At 38.4% G+C, this 18377-nt stretch overlaps 1 long non-coding RNA gene across 2 annotated transcripts in view; it reads right to left on the bottom strand.

The window, feature by feature from the left end:
• LOC149459418 (uncharacterized) overlaps positions 1-18377 on the bottom strand; it is a 53903-nt gene that overhangs the window by 18614 nt on the left and 16912 nt on the right. The window contains exon 2 of one of the 2 annotated variants that reach the window (XR_016313277.1): positions 16037-16154. This is a non-coding gene — a long non-coding RNA (uncharacterized LOC149459418). Of the gene's footprint in view, positions 1-9428; positions 9777-16036; positions 16155-18377 lie in introns of those variants that run through there. The other variant, XR_016313278.1, reaches the window with a different exon arrangement.

The following is an 18377-nucleotide window of genomic DNA, read 5'->3' on the forward strand; positions in this document are numbered from 1 at the left end:
GCGTAAATTGACGGCGCTGTATAAGTACCTGTAATATATAAATAATGGAGGGATAAACAAATCCTGAATGCAACTTGGACATGTGTTAGTAAAATTGTACATATCATCACTACTGCATTGTGAATCCAGGTGAATTATAATGTGTTTTTTTATTTTCAGGACAAATTGAGCTTTTATTTGGTGGTAAATTGTAATGGATATCTCCTAATTTTTTTTATCATAGGAAAACTTGCCCTAAAAAGTAAAAGAAATAGTAATTTAATTTCTTGCTACTACCATAACCGATCACCAAACAACAACCCCTCAAAAATGTTCTACTCCTGGTGATCGCATTGATACTGCATACAGTTGCAAGAAAAAGTATGTGAACCCCTTGGGATTACATGGAGTTTTGCATGAATTGGGCATAAAATGTGCTCTGAACGTCATCTAAGTCACAACAATAGAAGAACACAGTCTGCTGAACATAATACTACACAAACATTAGATGTTGCCATGGTTTAATTGCACATAACATATAAACATTCACAGTGCAGGGAGGAAAAAGTATGTGAGGCCCTAGCTTAATGACTTCTCCCAGAGCTAATTGGAGCCAGGAGTGAGCCAACCTTGACGCCAATCAGTGTGATGATATTGGATGTGTTGCTGACAGCTGTCCTGCCCTTAAAAAACACACACCTGTTTTGGGTTTACGGGTTTCAAGAAGCACTGTCTGATGTGAATCATGCCTCGCAGAAAAGAGCTCTCAGAAGACCTACGATCAAGAATTGTTGACTTGCTGCTATAGGGGGATGCTATTGGAATATTGGTTACAGGTAATATTAATAAATTGTCTCTCATATTGCATATTATATTTGAGGAGGAGTTATCAGAATATTTACAATAAAATTAAATATACACCTATTTCCATTCCATAGGGTGATGCCTGCTGTCAGCGTCACTTCCTTTTTCTCTCCCTTCTCTACCCCTATGATCCTCTCTCGATGGATGGTTTGATTTGGGGCCCCTTGTTTGTGGCACTGCACACCTACCTTGTGGTTCCAAACCTGCTATATTGTAAATACAATATATCACTTTAAAAAAATATACCTTATAGTAGCATAAAAAGTTAATTTAGTAAAGAAAGTTCAACATGTAAAGAACATTAGCTAGTATTTACACTGCATAATTGTATACAAATACTTACCTGTTTATAGCTGATATTACAGATAAACCTTTAGTAATCCTGATGAAATGTGAAAGTCAGCATCCTTCTGATCCTACTACTTATTACGATCCAGACTCTTCATATTGAATTTATAAGTGTCAAACATTGGTCTTTTATTTGGAGTAAACATTTATAACTGGTGAATGGGCAGGCAGAAAAGTGAATGTGATATTGTTTTTTTTTTTAGCTGAAAATCTTGACAATATGTGTTGGAATACTGTGGTGTTTCACTGACATACTGTACATGGGGAATATGTGCTCTCCGAGTCTGTTATAGTCTGTTTCATATAAATTAAAAGGATTCATTTTTTTAACATCAAATTATTTACTCATCACACCCTGAAAGTCCCAAGTAGACCTATATGTCAATAACTTCCTTTGGAATGTGCAAATTTAGGGTCATGGTGTCTTGGTTCTTCACAGTCCTATCTTGATACATTTCCCGATGTATATGGCCAGAATGCACAGATCTTCCTACAGGTATTACAGAATATGGTGTGCAAAGGGTTGTAATTGAGTACTGTCCGTGATACTTTTTTTATTTGCACTAACATACAATTTTGAGGACAAGCTTTCGAGGTATGTCCCCTTCTTCAAGGTCAGAGCAGTACTATTACAATGTTTTAGCAGAATGTTAGAAGTTGTAGATGAGAGAAAAAAAAAAAAGCAGAAAGAAACACAATCCTAGGGTTAAACTAGAGATACGATACAGCAAAGCAAAAGCAAAGACTGGGGGGGGAGAACAACAATCACAGAGAGAGTCATAAAAATGTCTGATAATGATTGAGGAATCCCATGTCCAAGTTAAGGCGTTATCTCTTGTGTCAAATAGAATTATCATTCTTAGTTCAAACGTTTTTCTTTTCTGAATAGATTTGAAATTTCCTTTCAGAACTAAAATATTGAGGTCTCCCAAAGTGTGGTCTGGTTGTGCGAAATGGTGTCCCACAGGTGTGCAAAAGTTATCTTCTTTATGTTCCTTGATGGTATGTCTGTGTAAATTCATCCTTGTTTGCAACTTCTGTCCTGTTTCGCCAACATAGGATCCTTTGTTACATTTTCTGCACTGTATAAGGTACACAACATTACTGGAGGTGCAGCTGTATGAACCGGAAATATTGAAGATCCCTTTTGAGTGTCTGACACTTTTTGATGGATTGATTTGGTTGCACAGTTTGCATCATTTTTTATTGCAGGGTGTGCTTCCATTATTTGTGACCTCATAATCAGAAGGAAGTTTCCTACTGATTAGTTTATTTCTGAGGTTGGGGGGGTGCCAGTATTGGTGGTTGCTGGAATATTTCTTTCAGAGTTCCATCCTCTGTTATGATGGGTTGTAAATCTTTGATTGTTTTTCTTATTCCTTCTAGTGTTTTAGGTATTCTTCACCTTCTGTCCATATGATGAAAATATCATCAATATAGAGATAGTATCTGTATGGTTTTTGTTCCATGCTGTTCAGGAATTTTTCCTCCAGGTCAGCCATAAATAAATTGGCATATTGGGGTTCCATTTTACTTCCCATCGCAGTACCCATACATTGAAGATAGATGTCTTTATTGAAGGCAAAGTAGTTGTGTGTAAGTAATAGTACTGCTCGGACCTTGAACAAGGGGACATACCCCGAAAGCTTGTCCTCAAAATTGTATGTTAGTGCAAATAAAAAAAGTATCACGGACAGAACTCAATTGTTTCTGTCGCAAGTGCACTAATACAGCTACAATCACCTCAAGCAAAGGGTTATAGAAACTATAGATAGTTTCTGAATACAGTCAAAGCTATGCTTCATGAACTGTGTTCTGAAAAAAATTTCAGGGACCATTCTAGGAACATTCTATATTTGAAGAATGGGGTGGGGGGGGGGCTTACACTGTTTTCTGTTTATTGAATTAATTCCAAGTTTATGTTGTATTATGATTGTAATTTAAATTGTTCTATCAGTGCAATACACAAAGAGCCATTAAGAGCACATGCATGGTGATTGAATTGAAGCTCAGGTTTTACAGCTAATTGATACACTAGTTGTTCACCGGTTCATGTCAGGTTTATATCAGGTTCAGGACAGGATTAGCTCTCAAACTGCATCCAATCTGCATATATATGAACAGGCTGTCAATCAATTTGTTGACTTACTCTGGCTAGTCTTGTTACTTGGCTACTTTAATGTTTCCAATTGCATGTTGAAAATTTAGATATTGATAACTAGATCTGTCACCCAATTATGTAGTTGACATTACACTAAAATCTAAGGTAAGTATATTTGACAACTGTACTATATACTGTAAACTGTAACTCAGGTGTTTTTATCCACAGGTAGAATTTTACAGGAGGGTTGGTCCGCTATTGAAAGGGCAGACCTTGCATTTTCAAAAAATCACAAGGTTCACTTTACCGTGTGATTTCTTCCTGACCTGCTTCTGACTTGTTTTTATACATTCACATTGATTTATACATGAACAAAAAAAATACTTCAGAAGCATGAATAAATACAAGTCGCTCATCCATTAGGCCCAAACTCCCTGACAAATGCAGATAGAAAATAAAAAGCAAACTCTGTTGTTAGAGTTAATATGCATGGGCTTAGAAACAAGGCAAGCGCAGAAAATGGCTTGTATTTGAGATTAGGTTGAGGTCAGTTTTAGATCACATTGTGCTCAGCTTGCCATGTACTGCTTTAACAATGAAGGAATAAAAGCAACACAATGCGTGGGAAAAAGCAACACTAAACACAAGTGTCTAGAAATGCAAGTGAAAGAAAATCTCTCCAATGGGAACTGAGGCACACTTTTTCTTTGTCTTTTTTTTAGTAAAGTGTGGAAATGTTAAAACCTCTGTGAGATTTTGGTTACTGTCTATGTCTTCTGTCCTAGTGATGTAGATCCCCTATCTTCATATCATGGTGTAATGGGATCAGAAAGTGAGGGAAATGCTACTAGTACAAATACAGACACATAAATCTGACAGAAATTGTAGCCCTTCCTCAATCATTTTTTTTACATTGTGGGAGTTAGAATATTGTATAACTTGTTTTTGCCTATGGTATGTTTAATTGTTATTTATAAAAGTAGTTATTATTATAATGCAGCATACAGAAATTGTTTCCTTAAAATATATCTAAACCCAAAACCAAAGATCCCAGTCCTTAGATGTGGTAGTTGTGTTAGTTTTCTTTTTTTAGGATTTTTTCCCCTTTTCTTTTCATCTGGTGATCTTGCCAATAACATACTTACTGTAGGGTGGCTGCACTCACTCCTCCACTGTATCTATGGAGGAACAACATATCCCATCCTAGACAGTAGCACTGTCAACCCGTAGCGTTGGATGAAATTGTAAATTTATACAGATTTTACATAAGTGACTAAAAAATTAAAGCCCTGAAGAAAGAGTAGAAACAACTTATCACTTCCTTACTTGGAGCAGACTGTCATTATTGGGATTCCTTCAAAAAGTCTTCTAATGTAAGTCCATTTCTATGTTGATGACACCCAAATCTTTCTCTCTACCCCTTTGCTCACTCCATCAGTCTCCACACGCATCACTAATTGACAAACAGACATATTAAACTGAATGTCACACTACTTCCTCAAACTCAATCAACCTAAAACAGAGCTGATAATATTTTCTCCCCCATATGCCTCTTCCCCTGACTTCTCTGTCAAGATCGATGACTCAACTATCAACCTGTCCCTGCATGCCAAGTTGCTAGGTGTAATCCTGGACTCTGAACTATCCTTTCAGCCCCACATCCAAACAACATCCAAAGCCTGCTGCCTCAACCTCTGCAACATCCACTTCCTGGTCATCTCTACCCTCAACTACTGAAACTCCCTCCTCATTGGCCTTTCTTTATATAGGCTCTCCACCCTTCCATCCATCATGAATGCTTCTGCCAGACTCATTGACCTTACCAGCTACTCAGTGTCTGCTACCCCGCTCTGTCGATCCCTACACTGGCTTCCACTCACCCAACAAATTAAATTCAAAATACTAACAACTTACAAAGCCATCCACAACTAGGCCCCAAGCTATATCACTAACCTAGTCCGAAAATATCAACCTAATCATTCTCTTCATTCCTCCCAAGACCTCTTGCTCTCTAGCTCCCTTGTCACCTCCTCCCGTGCTCGCCTCCAGGACTTCTCCCAAGCCTCTCACACCCTCTGGAACTCCCTACGCCAATTTTTCTGACTATCCCCTACTCTGCCCACTTTTAGATGATCCCTGAAAACCATTCTCTTCAGAGAGGCTTACCCTGTCCCACGTAACAACTGCTCATCTCCCACAGTTATTACCTTTTGTATCTCTTGACCCTCCTTGACCTATAAGCACCAAAGAGCAGGGCCTTCTGATTCCTACTGTATTAAATTGTATTGTAATTGTACTGTCTGCCCTCATGTTGTAAAGCGCTGCATAAACTGTTGGTGCTGTGTAAATCCTTTATAATAATAATAATGAGTCCAGACTCCAGAACTGTTTGCAGCTATCAAAACTAGTGTGCACAGAAGATAAAAATTACTTACATATACCATGAAGAGATGGTTGCTCCATATGCAGCCACCGAGCCAGGGGATATTGATTTCACACACCTCCAGAGGAAGTGGATGATCACATGCTCCCAGCCTGTCCACGGTTGCTGTCAACCACAAGTGCGAGAGTGTATCAACTTTTTTCCTGGCCTGTCAGCCTTCCAGAAAGCGTGGACAAGGTTTGAACTGTCATTTACACTGCCGGATCGCTGTGCTTACTCTCCCCTTTTGTTTTCTTACTAACAAATTAAAGGCTCTAGTTAACACTTTTTAGGATGTTATAAACATTTTTTGGGGGTGGGGTAATGGATGATTTTAACTAAATACGCTGACCAAGTTAGTCTCAACCACTGAATTACAACTTTTTCTGGACAACTTAGTCTGCTAAAGCATAAGTTTAGGTATTTTTTTTTAATTAGCACAAAGGATATTGTCTCGTGTGCTGGTGTCAGCTGTCATAGTTTAAATCTGAAGTCCTCTGCTTGGCTCCCATACCCCACAGCTAAAATCTTCCAGTGCTTCTGAAAGATTGTCCAAAGTCATCTGACCCCTCTAATGCCCTGCAGCTGTAATCTTCCAGTGCTGCAGGGGTTATTATCAGTGTTGGACCTGTGACAAGCACTCCTCCATTCATAGAAGCTTTCATGAATGGAGGAGGGGGGCAGAAAGGGTGGGCACTCCTGACAAGTGCCTGTGACAGGACCAGCACTGGTATTAACCCCTGCAGCATTGGAAGATTATTGGGCATGGGAAGGGGGCAGAGTACATTGGTTTTGCACAGTGACAGCCAGCACCAGCAGAAGGGACACTTCACATTAAATATAAGTAAAGCTTCATTTGCTGATCTTTTTTATATTTTATCTAAACTTAGGCTTTAAAGGAAAATAACACACTTACTGGCAGCATCAGCAGGTAATAAAACTATGTTACAATGGACTTAGAAAAGTGAAGCCTGCTGTGTTGAAGCTATTGACAGACTGCATTGTATATACAGTATATCCATTTTGATTTTGCCCATAAAACCACTTTAGGATTCAAAGGAATGAATATATAATTGGGACAGATATTAAAATGCTATCCATACAAAAAATGTTTAAAACGCTGTTTTGTGTGTTTTTTTAAAGCACCTTGGCACCTAAAAATATGGTTTTGAGAACGGGATGAAAACTACCCTATGCAAGGTCATCAGGTTTAAACTGAGGCCCCTTTTCATGCTTTCCAGATGGGGAAAAATCCTTGTAAGCTTATTCAAATTGGCATTTTCAGCTGTGATAACAACACAGTGTTTCTGTGAATTATCATACTTTTTCTACTGAAACTGAGCAGTTCAACTCTCACAGATTAAATACAATGAGCCAAAATGCAACCGTATGTTTTTGTTTTCTGTGTAAATTCTCCTATTTTCCTCCTATTTACTTAGCCCAGTAAAACCTTGCTTCTCTTGTAATATGCTAACGCTGAGTATAAAAAAGCATTGGATAGGCCTGCTCTTGTAATAATGATTGCCCGGAGGTATAAAATCTAAGCAAGAGACATGTCAAAATGTAAGAAAAGATTCACGTCAGTGGCTTCAGTTATTAAACATCAGGCTGCAACCAAATTAGTAGGTACAGTTGTATGTGTATTAATTAACATTGGTGCAGCCTGCATCCTTTTGGCATATTTTTTTGCCGTTATAACCAAAATATCAAAGTTTGCGTAGTAGTGGTAAATATTTACTAGCTGTATCATTGTTTTGAAAAACAGGTATCCCATACATACAACTCATAGAGCTTCAAGGATATCCTATCTATATTTTGTCTTATGGGTTAATTATTGTACGTACTGAACTTTTACTTTGTTTTGTAATTATTGTACCCAACTCACATGAAATTATTTGAAAATCTTGATCACATTATATAATGAATTTCTCATTTGTACTGTTTGCCTAATTGTTTTTCGCGGTATCAGCAGCTCGAGCTGCCTGCCATTAAACTCTGCCATCCACGCTGAGGCAATGTAATTTAAAGCTATGGTTAAATTATGACTTCTCTGAACTGGTTGTGGCAATGACGCATAACCCTAATTAAACGATCACATCCATTCTGGAGGTGCTCTCTTCTCCCCTCAAACGTTAATTACAACATAAGAGTCTTTAATGGCCTGCCTCACCTCCAGCTTCTCCAAAGAAAGGTCATGCGATTAATTTTTGTCATTAATCTTTTCCCAATGTGGACACTCTGCTGTCACTGCAGCCTATTAACCCTCTATCCCACCCTCTTCGCTTGCAGTCCTACCACTTCCCCCCTCCCTTCCAGTTACTGAAGAAAATGAAAATATTTAAGAATCATTTTGTCGGGTTATAAGCATCTGGACAGGTCTGGCATGTCAGGTGCACTCAGGATTACAGAAGGATAATGGAGAGGAATTGCTTTCGAATTTTTGCAAGGATTCCTCATAGTCATCACACTTAGTAAAAGAAAGCTGTTTGCTAAATAAGCACTTTGCATCAAACACACCCATTTACAAGACACTCAGGAACTCAGAAGCCAAGTGAGAAATGTCTAAAAAAAGGTTCTTCACAAAGGCAGGCCATATACTATTGCATTTTGTCAGACTTGGCTATTGCCAGCATCCACATTAAAGCATGGCTAAGGGCTTGGTCCAGTGGATCCTTTTCCCAAACAGTCTTTGCCTAAAAATCTCGGACAATGTAATGGAAAAATGTCATTGTACATTTTGTAAGTGCTCAATGTTACTTGTGGCTATACTGCTGTATTTTATGTTTGCCAATTGTGTTCAAATAGCTCATACCATAAAGAAAATCACATGGCTAGCAGTAAAAAAGAAAAAAATATGACTGAACAATATGTAAAAAGTGCAGATCAGTTAAAATCTGTTGATGCAATTATACTGTAATTTTTTTAGGAATCACAGACATATATGACAGTACAGTAATTGTACTTCAATGGCATTTACATTAACTTTCAGACAACTCATATGTCTAATTCATATGAACAGCATCAAAATGTTCTGTAAATCCTTTTGTGTTTAGGAACACAGACTTCAAATGGACCTGTCTGGAATGATCTTTGGTGTGGTCTGCCTTCCTGGCTGCATGAATTTGGTTGAGCATTTAGTTTTCTTCAGAATAGATATAATCTAAAAATTAACCTATATGAGATAACTGCAAAATAAACATGCAATAAATGCACAATTCTGAGATCGTTGTCACCTCAGTATTTGCACTCGCTTGCTTTAATATGACTAGTACACTGATTTTTAGGTCAAAACCAAATTGTATAAATCTATTTGTAGAATAAACCTTCATTAGTATTTGATAATTTCATAGGGGATCCAAGAAAGCCCAAGGGGCTTTACATACAAGGATCTGTCTATTATTCATGTCAAAAAAGAGTTCATATATACAATTTCAGAGTTCTTTCTTAGTATAGGATGTTTTACATACATGTGATTGCTCATGCACAAGGCAATGAATTTACCACCAGCTCAAAGTCAAGTTGTCATTTTACAGAAGCTACTATGTCAGTTAAAAGAAAAAAAAAATGAAAGACTGTTTTCATTCGTGTCTCAATAGTAAACCAATTAAGCAACCCACCAAGCAAATATTACAATTACCTGCAATTATATCTGGCAAAAGCATCGGCCATCAGAAGGCACACTAAAGCAGGTTACAAAACGGTACCAATGCTCACCTCCTTCACAGCCACATCAATGCAAGCACACACCCTTTAGAAGCAAGGACATCACGGACATCACATCCTCATCACAGAACTCAGCCTAATAATTAATAACCATTAGGAACAATAAGGCTAATGCCGGCCACAGCCGGACTCAGTGCGCCGCTTTTCTACTTTAATGAAAACAATGATTTGACTTTGAAGAAAGTGACTTTTTTAAGTGAAAGCTAGATCCACACTCCCCCACACACTCCTTCACCCCCACCCCCTTCGCTCCTTTTTTTTTCTTTTCTTTTAATACTCTGCATTCTATCATGCAAATCCCCTTTCAAATTATGAGCGTATTAGAGCCATCAGCAGTAATGTCACCGACACAAAATGAGAACTGGGACTTAAGCACCTAACGAACAATGAAATGTGTGAGCCCTGGGACAGGACAATTAAGCACTGGGCTTAGCCAGCGATGGAAATTTATTGCCATCAAATCCATATTTCTATTTTCCCCCTGAACAGTAACCTATTTGAATATGATTAAAGGTTTTCATTAGAGGCAGGAGCGAAGCCCACGACTCTTTTTCCTGTTAGCTCACAAACACCCACTGCGAAATACCAGCTAGTTTGGGCAGCATATGGGACGTCCTACAACCATTACAGAATGAGGGGAAACCTGTATTCTTTAAAGGATCACTCCAGAAAAAAAGGATTATTTTATTTATAGCTGGAGTGTAGTAAACTAAGCTTAGTAACTCAATGGATTTCTTGGGGATCCCATCAACAAGATTATACTATCACAGCTTTTAACTCTGTTCCATCCCACACTGGAGTCAAACCCTTATTGGAATATCAAGGTTGCTCCTATTCTTCCTGTTCCACAGACGAACTGAAAAATCTAATATGATACAAGGGAATTCCATGAGTATATATATATATATATATATATATATATATATATATATAAAAGAAAAAAAGTTTTGGGACTATACTTTATGTAAAGAGAACAAGCCATCATTTTTTAAAATACTTTCATCAAAGTAAGCTCCAAAACCTTTGGAAATAAAGTCAAGGAAGTTGTATGGCTCTCACCTAGACAATAAGGTCGATATGCCATCATCATCCAGGCCTAGCACTTTGACACTCTGGGGTTTTTCCTAAAAAAAGAGTGCAAAATCCGGAGCAGCACATAAGGACATAATTGAGTTTAGTTATATCAGAAGCCCTGTCACCTTTACTCAGGTTTAGAGAAGAATCCTTGTCTTGTCATTGTCCTTTCATTTTTCAAGTATCACAGCTGGTGCTAAGTGCTATTTGAACACCTTCCTCAATGAATTTCACCACTTGGTAAATGAAAATGTATTTCACTGCTTGGAAAACTGTTGGAGCTGCAGATAGTAGAAACTGCCTGCATGTGGACAGGTTACGAAAGACTTCCCTAGAGTTAGGAAGGCTTCTCCATTACCTGATCATTACCTGATCATTCCATCCAGACCTCTGTGTATATGTGTATTCTGCATTGTGTGTGGCAGAAGAAGAGATACACAATAGAGAGCAACGGTAAATGCCACACCAAGAATGAAAATGTTCGTTTTTTTAGGACTATAGAACCAGATGCTCTGGTGCCTTGAGATATGCACAAAGTAGATGACACATATTGGAAAAGCTGATACACAAGGTGATGGCAGAAAGTCTTCAGGGGTTAGAAAAGTATTTTGCACTCTTTTGAAGTCAGCTGTATCAAGAGTGGGCCCAATGTCCTCACTGAGCATGATACCCAGAGTTCATGTAGTACTGCAAATAAAGTTGTGTTGCGCCAAGTTTGCTGGAAACTGTTCCAGATTTATACTGATGTGGAGTTCTTTGATGCAGATTCTATAACTTCTGCATTCGCTTTTCAAGCTGTCATCCCAACTAAGAGTTCTCTTGTCTTTGTTAATGGTGAAGGGGGTAGGTCAATCAAAAAATATGAATCACAATGAAAACATTGCCACTCTTATCTAATTTCAGCAGACCATGCAATTTTAAATATAATGGTTAAATAACCTAATAAATAACTTAAGATCGGTATTTGTCAGAAAAATACTGCCAGGTTAGTATCTACTGAGAATTATAGTCATTGAGCCCTTAGGTATACAAGAGCTATTTCAGTTTTCCTGTAAACTTTTTCTATGATGACTGTTGGCACAAACAGTTCTCATATCAGTCAATTTGGTCACATGGTGGCACCTATGTGGCAGTACTGGGCAAACTGCTAGTTACCAAAGAAGCTCACTGCTACAGCAGAGAAATATAATCTGACTCTGACCAAAGAGTGGTCATTCCATTGCAAGCAGGCTAACACAATTTTTTTCTTTGCAGAAAAAAAATGACTATAATTTATTCTGTCTACATTTTTTATTTCTTAATTGGTCAGATAGAGATTTAAATACCCACGGAATATTATCAGAAACACAAGGCAAAAACAAAAATGAATAGAAGTCTGGGAGTGAGCAGGCAAAGATTTGCATCAAGATGCTTTCCGTACTTCTAAGAACCAATTGTACCACAAAACATGCTAATATATAGAATCCTAAACTGGCTGTTATGTTCTCCTAGATTGTAAGCTCCAAGGAGCAGGGCCCTCTTGTATTGAATTGTATTGTTACTGTACTGTCTCCCTCCATAATGTAAAGCGCTGAGCAAACTGTTGGCTCTATATAAGTCCTGTATAATAATAATAATTTAAAAGGAGAAAGTTATTTGGAGCTAAGGGTAACATGTTTAGAGGCCTAAAAAAATCCAGTGGTGCAAAATACAATCCATTGTGTGTTTCCTTTTTATTAATTATTTTACATTTTGAGATGCAGGTCAAAGCAAATGAATAATCATTCAGTCACCCTATCAAAGTGATCAAATGTTTCCTTACATACCTGTATAAATACCTTCTATAAAGTGATGGTATAAAGGGAGGTTAATGAGCTGTCGCCTTATCCAGTGCTTCTATGAACATGTACATCTGTAAAACTTCTACTTTAATAATAGTCAAAATTACAATCTGCAGAATATTTCATTAGAAGGGTACATAACACTTAACTTGTAGATTTTTAGCACCCCCTTTTCTAAACTTTAAATACATTTTATATGGAGGAAGAGAAGAAGTTAAACAATAAATAATAAATTCTATTCCAGTTCATCTTCCTCCCGTTCACCCTCCTCCTCTAGGCTCCTAACGAAACGGAACTGCTGCCAGATGAAATATATTACTATTAAATACTTAATTCTTCTAGTGTGCGGAAAGCAGGCAGAATGAATATGATTATTAAAGAAAATTACTTTGGCTGATCAGATATTCCTGCATACTAATTCCTGACCCCTCTCTTCCTAGTCGGCATGTATCTCATCCCTCAGAGACCAGGCCAGATAGAATTCCATCACAAATAGCTGATTACTGGAGCTCTCTGTGGGAATCACATCTCCACTCTGGTGTCCTTGCCTCGGGGTGCAGGGAGCTGCCAGGACAGCCCCAATTTAGGTACCAGTCACCTTTCTTTTTGGTGAAAATTCATTCTGTAGCACACACTGCTGTCAAAGATTAAACCCATCAAAAATATCTATTTAATGATAATCTGCATTATTTAAAAAAATGAAAAAAAAACTGAAAGCAAACAATAATTTTTTTCTTGCCTAGAGATTTCTTTTAAATAAATTAAATTGGTTCTTTTCTTACAAACACCCCAATGCAAGGATATATATGTAGAAAAATAATTTTGGCGTAGTGATGCCAAAAGTGTCACTGACAAATATCAGGAACAAAAGCAAAAAGAAAACGAATCGAGAGATATACATTTCATGTATAGTTTTCTGATGACATCTACACCTGAACTATAGAAAAAAAATGACTTCTGCAGAACATGTCATTCTATGGGTTCTATTTGTCAATGGTTTCATCCAAGATTCACACATTTTTTTCCAACGGATTTGAAAAATGTGCAAATCTAGGATGAAAGATGTGTAAATCGCGGGTAAAAAAACTAATATGATAGAGCCTTATGTCAACCAATTATGATACTATATCAACTGTACTTATATTTTCTCAAATGATTTGCTGAAAAAAAAATGTATCGATATCTTTAGCGTGGATCCCAACATATTCCTTACAATTTTAAAATTAGAAAGTTTTCTTCAGTTAATTCAGTCACTGCTTCACTTGATCTGGCAATCTAATTTCCATACCTGTTTCACACTATTGGGCATCGGTGTAAGTTTACTGAGATGATGACTGAAAATCAAATCTCTTTTATCTAGATAAATCAAAAAAGATTTAAAATATAACCTCTCACATTTTTTCCTTTTTCCCCTTCAAAATCTTTGCTAAACATCATCAGGGTCCTGCAAGTTCAAATCTCCTTTTGTTGCCTTATAATATCATCTGCTGACAGCAGGCTTGCTGACTATGGTGTTATATCAAAAGAAAACATTACCTAAAATACACATGCTCCCTAGGTTAATTCATGACTGCCAGGAATGAACAGGGAGCATGTACATCCAAGGAGACTTACTGCTGTTTAACTTACTATTGCGTCTTTCAAAATTAGATTACAGAAATCACATTTGGGTGCCTCCAACCCCCACCCTTCCAGTATATTAACGGTCTAATGGTTGGTTGGTCTAGGGTGATGATATATTACAGAGAAAAAAATCTTATTTCTTGCTTCCCCAGCTGCTGGAACCACTGTCACTTTAGCCTCGCAACGTGGGTGGGCCCTCAACGTCCTCATGTACAATGCAGGACTACTGATCCTGCCTTGTATGTGATGGCATCAGAGAGGGGTGGCCACATGACTGGGGAACAGAAATGGTTTCATGGCATTGGTCATCAATACTCAAACTGGTAGAACAAGGAATGTGATAAGTAATAATCTCCATTACATGCCATCAAGACTAAATAAACATTAGAACTCTTAATATATGGACACTAAAATGTGATTTGTATAAGCTGCCAGAGGTCAGCTTCAGACTATGGGAGGCAACTTTGGGAAGCAAAAATTAGAGATGAAACCCTAAGTGACCACAGAAAAATTACAAACTTTTGGTGTGACAACAAGGATACTGCAGTACATGTAATGTATTACATTATGTGTCTGAAGAACACCTCCTTTCTGTGTTATGTAGGTGAGAGGAAGTGTTCTGTAGTCTAGCACAGTGTTTCTCATCCTTTTTTATAATTCAAGACACCCTTTAAAATTCTGCACAACCTCAGGGTGTCCTTTAAAATTCCTCACAATCTCGAGGTACCCTTCAAAATTCTGCTCACTCTTGAGGCACCCTTTAAAATTCTGCACAATCTTGAGGCACTCATTACAAAATGTAGAAAACTAAACTAATAGTTTTACAAAATGCACCAACATCTGCTCATGTGGGACACCCAATGTCAGAGGTGATTTATTCTTTCAAAGCAAATACACCTTTGCACACTGGTACTGACTAGTATTCCATTGTCTCTCTTCTCCCTCAGTTTATCTCTCTCACTCAGCTAATGTGACCCCAGTACTGATGGAGAGGGGCAGGGGAGGGGCAAGCAAGGATGCTGTGCAGGAGCCCGATGACATCATTGGTGTTTTATATCGGAGGCATCTAGAAAGTTGTAATAGTGCACAATGAAAACCTGTGGCTTTGTATGACTAAAAGACAGGCTTGATGCGCTTGCTGGCTTGTATGCAATTTTTTGGCAATTTTTAGGCATTTTGCCAAGGTATCCCTAAAGATATCTGAAGGCACCCAAGGGTGCCTGGGCACCCAGGTTGAAAAATGCTGGTCTAGCAGATGAGGACTTGGCATGGCTGACAACAATGCTTAGTATTTGCAGTGCAGCAGAGGTGCTATTTTGTCAGCTCAAACAGGAAGTACGAAAAACACTGGATTTTTGGCAGAGGAAAAAGCCTTTTACTACGCACACCCTTTGCCTTCTGTCTATTATCCAGTTATTTAACCATATTTCTAGCATCATCAGCTTTTATATTGTTAGGAACAGTATTAAATGCTTCATTAAAATAAGAAAATGTCACTGATGTTTTCTGCAATAAGGTTAGCCAAATGCACAAAATTTTGTTAATGTTAAGTATGATTTTAAAACAACAGCTCCAAAGGCATAGACATTTAAGGTGCCATTTTGATTCATTCAGTGGCCACAAAGTAGGATAGGCTATATTTCCAAATCAAGACATTCAGCTTATATCTGCAGTCTTATGAAAAAAAAATTAGGCTTTAAGCCAGTGTATTATTAAACATGATCCTTACATCTAATATGCTATGAATGAACTACAAAGCCTGGCACAGTATTTGCTAACCCTCCAGAGTTTAATACTAACTAAACATCCAGGGTATGTCAGCAAGCCATCACCACCTTACAGTCAGTTGTAATTGTGGTTTTTTGCCTGGTCACACTCACCATATGGCCATCATACTCAGAATTCCTTATATATAGACAGAAGGAAAAATCTAAAAATATCCCTTTTTTCTGAAAAAGCATGTAGTGCTCCAATTTATCTGCCCTGGGAGCAGCTCCTCAAAGTGTCAGTAAGCTTGGTAGACAAAATAATTATAGCTTGTACATGCTAATTTACTACTTGAGGCTGGCACAGTCAACTTACTTCTCTCATTGGGGGTCCAAGCAGCATGTCACAGGACTCAAGTGTCTTTTCATGTAGTGTGTTCCAGTGTATCACCTTGTCACAATTCATTGTCCAACAAGCTTCAAAAACATAATACCTAAATGGATAAAGCATCAAACAGTATTCACATTTTCCTTTTCAAAAATCAAATAAATGTTCTCATCTAGTTGATTTGAGACCTCTATGGAAAAAAACATCTAGCCTCTTATTATAAGATTTCAACCTAACACACACATTTACTGTAGCAGGTAAAGTATAGGCCATGAGATAAAAATAGATTGTAAGCTTACGTATGGGAAAAATGAAAAAGTATGTGTTCATTACATCTATGCATAGCATGCAGATTTCCCTATGTTTTAAAGGATAGGTTCACCTTTATGAGCATGCTACATGTTACACACATATTTAGGTTGTAACATGTAACATGCTCCTATGCACCCACCTCCCACCACCAGCACTCACCTTTCTGTGACAGTGTGCAGGGGATCTTCTCTCTGCTCTCACTGTCGCAATTTGAAAACAGCGTGGCTACACTACTCTACACTACACGTCAGCATTATTCATTCACAGTTTCCTGTGAATGAATAAACTACAAGTACCATTATCTACTGCAGCTGATGGCTTGTAGTTCTCAATGATCTGCGAGGGTGCTGGTGAGCGCTTTCATAATTCATTGACTCTTCCTGCCATTCAGTAACTGCTTGCCCATACAGGAAGTACAGGTAGACAGCTTACTAAGAGTCTGCAGGTATCTAGGCATTGCACCAGTGATCTGCTGATCGCGCGTACAATGCTTTACAGGGTACAAAGTAAAAAAAATAATAGGTGCACATTATTTTACCTGTGAAAGATGTGAATTTATCTATTTTTTTGCAAAAAGTGAACTTAGCCTTTAACTTTCTTAAAATGCCACAAGTACACAAAAATGTCTTAATCCTGCCTGAAAACCTGGTTGCCTTTCTGTGTACTCTGCCTTTGCTGCTCTGAAGCCCAAGTAGCATTATCAGCCTTGCCCAGTTTTCCATTGCGAACTGCAGATCACCTCTACTATAAGATTAGTGCTGATAACACTGCTTGGGATTTCAGTGCAGCAGAGGCACTAAGGTGCCAGAGAAATGTTAAAATATATAATATAACATGGTCTCAATAGCTGTTCTGAGTGGAAACTTGGTTTAAAAGTTATTTAAAATCTGGCTACACATCGATAGGCAAAATGCACCTTGACTATAAGTAAGCCAAGGATGCTATACATACACTGCTCAAAAAATTAAAGGATCACTGTTTAATTAGAGTATAGCATCAAGTCAATTAAACTCCTGGGATATTGATATGGTCAGTTAACTAATCAGTTTCAGTTGCTTTGGTGTTAATGAAATTAACAACAGGTGCACTAGCTGGGCAACAATGAGACAACCCCCAAACCAGGAATGGTTTTACAGGTGGAGGCCACTGACATTTTTTCTCTACTCATCTTCTCTGACTGTTTTTCACTAGTTTTGCATTTGGCTAGGGTCAGTGTTACTACTGGTAGAATGAGGCGATACATGGACCCTACAGAGGTTGCAGAAACAGTCCAACTCTTCCAGGATGGCACATCAATACGTGCCATTGCATGGAGGAGATTCCAGGAGACAGGAAGTTACTCTAGGAGAGCTGTACAGGGCCTTAGAAGGTCCTTAACCCATCAGCTGGACCAGTATCTGCTCCTTTGTGCAAGGAGATAAAGGATGAACACTGCCAGAGCCCTACAAAATGACCTCCAGCAGGCTATTGGTGTGAATGTCTCTGACCAAACAATCATAAACAGAGTTCATGAGGGCGGCCTGAGGGCCCAATGTCCTCTAGTGGGCCCTGTGCTCACTGCCTGGCACCACAGAGCTTGATTGTCATTTGCTATTGAACACGAGAATTGGTAGGTCTATCACCGGTGCCCTGTGCTTTTCACAGACAAGCACAGGTTCACCCTGAGCAGATGTGACAGACTTGAAAGGGTCTGGAGAAGCCGTGAAGAACATTATGCTGCCTGTCACATCATTCAGCATGACCATTTTGGTGGTGGGTCAGTGATGGTCTGAGGAGACATATTCAAGGAGGGACACACAGACCTCTACAGGCTAGACAATGGCACCCTGGCTGCCATTAGGTATTGGAATGAAGTCCTTGGACTCATTGTCAGACCCTACTCTGGTGCAGTGGGTCTTGGGTTCCTCCTGGTGCACGACAATGCTCAGCATCATGTGGCGAGAGAATGCAGGCAATTCCTGGAGGATGAAGGAATTGATACCATTGAATGGCTCCCACGCTCGCCTGACCTAAATCC

Source organism: Staurois parvus, unplaced genomic scaffold, assembly GCF_062004578.1.
Source record: "Staurois parvus isolate SC_StPar_1 unplaced genomic scaffold, SC_StPar_1.0 ptg000261l, whole genome shotgun sequence".
NCBI lineage: Eukaryota > Metazoa > Chordata > Amphibia > Anura > Ranidae > Staurois > Staurois parvus.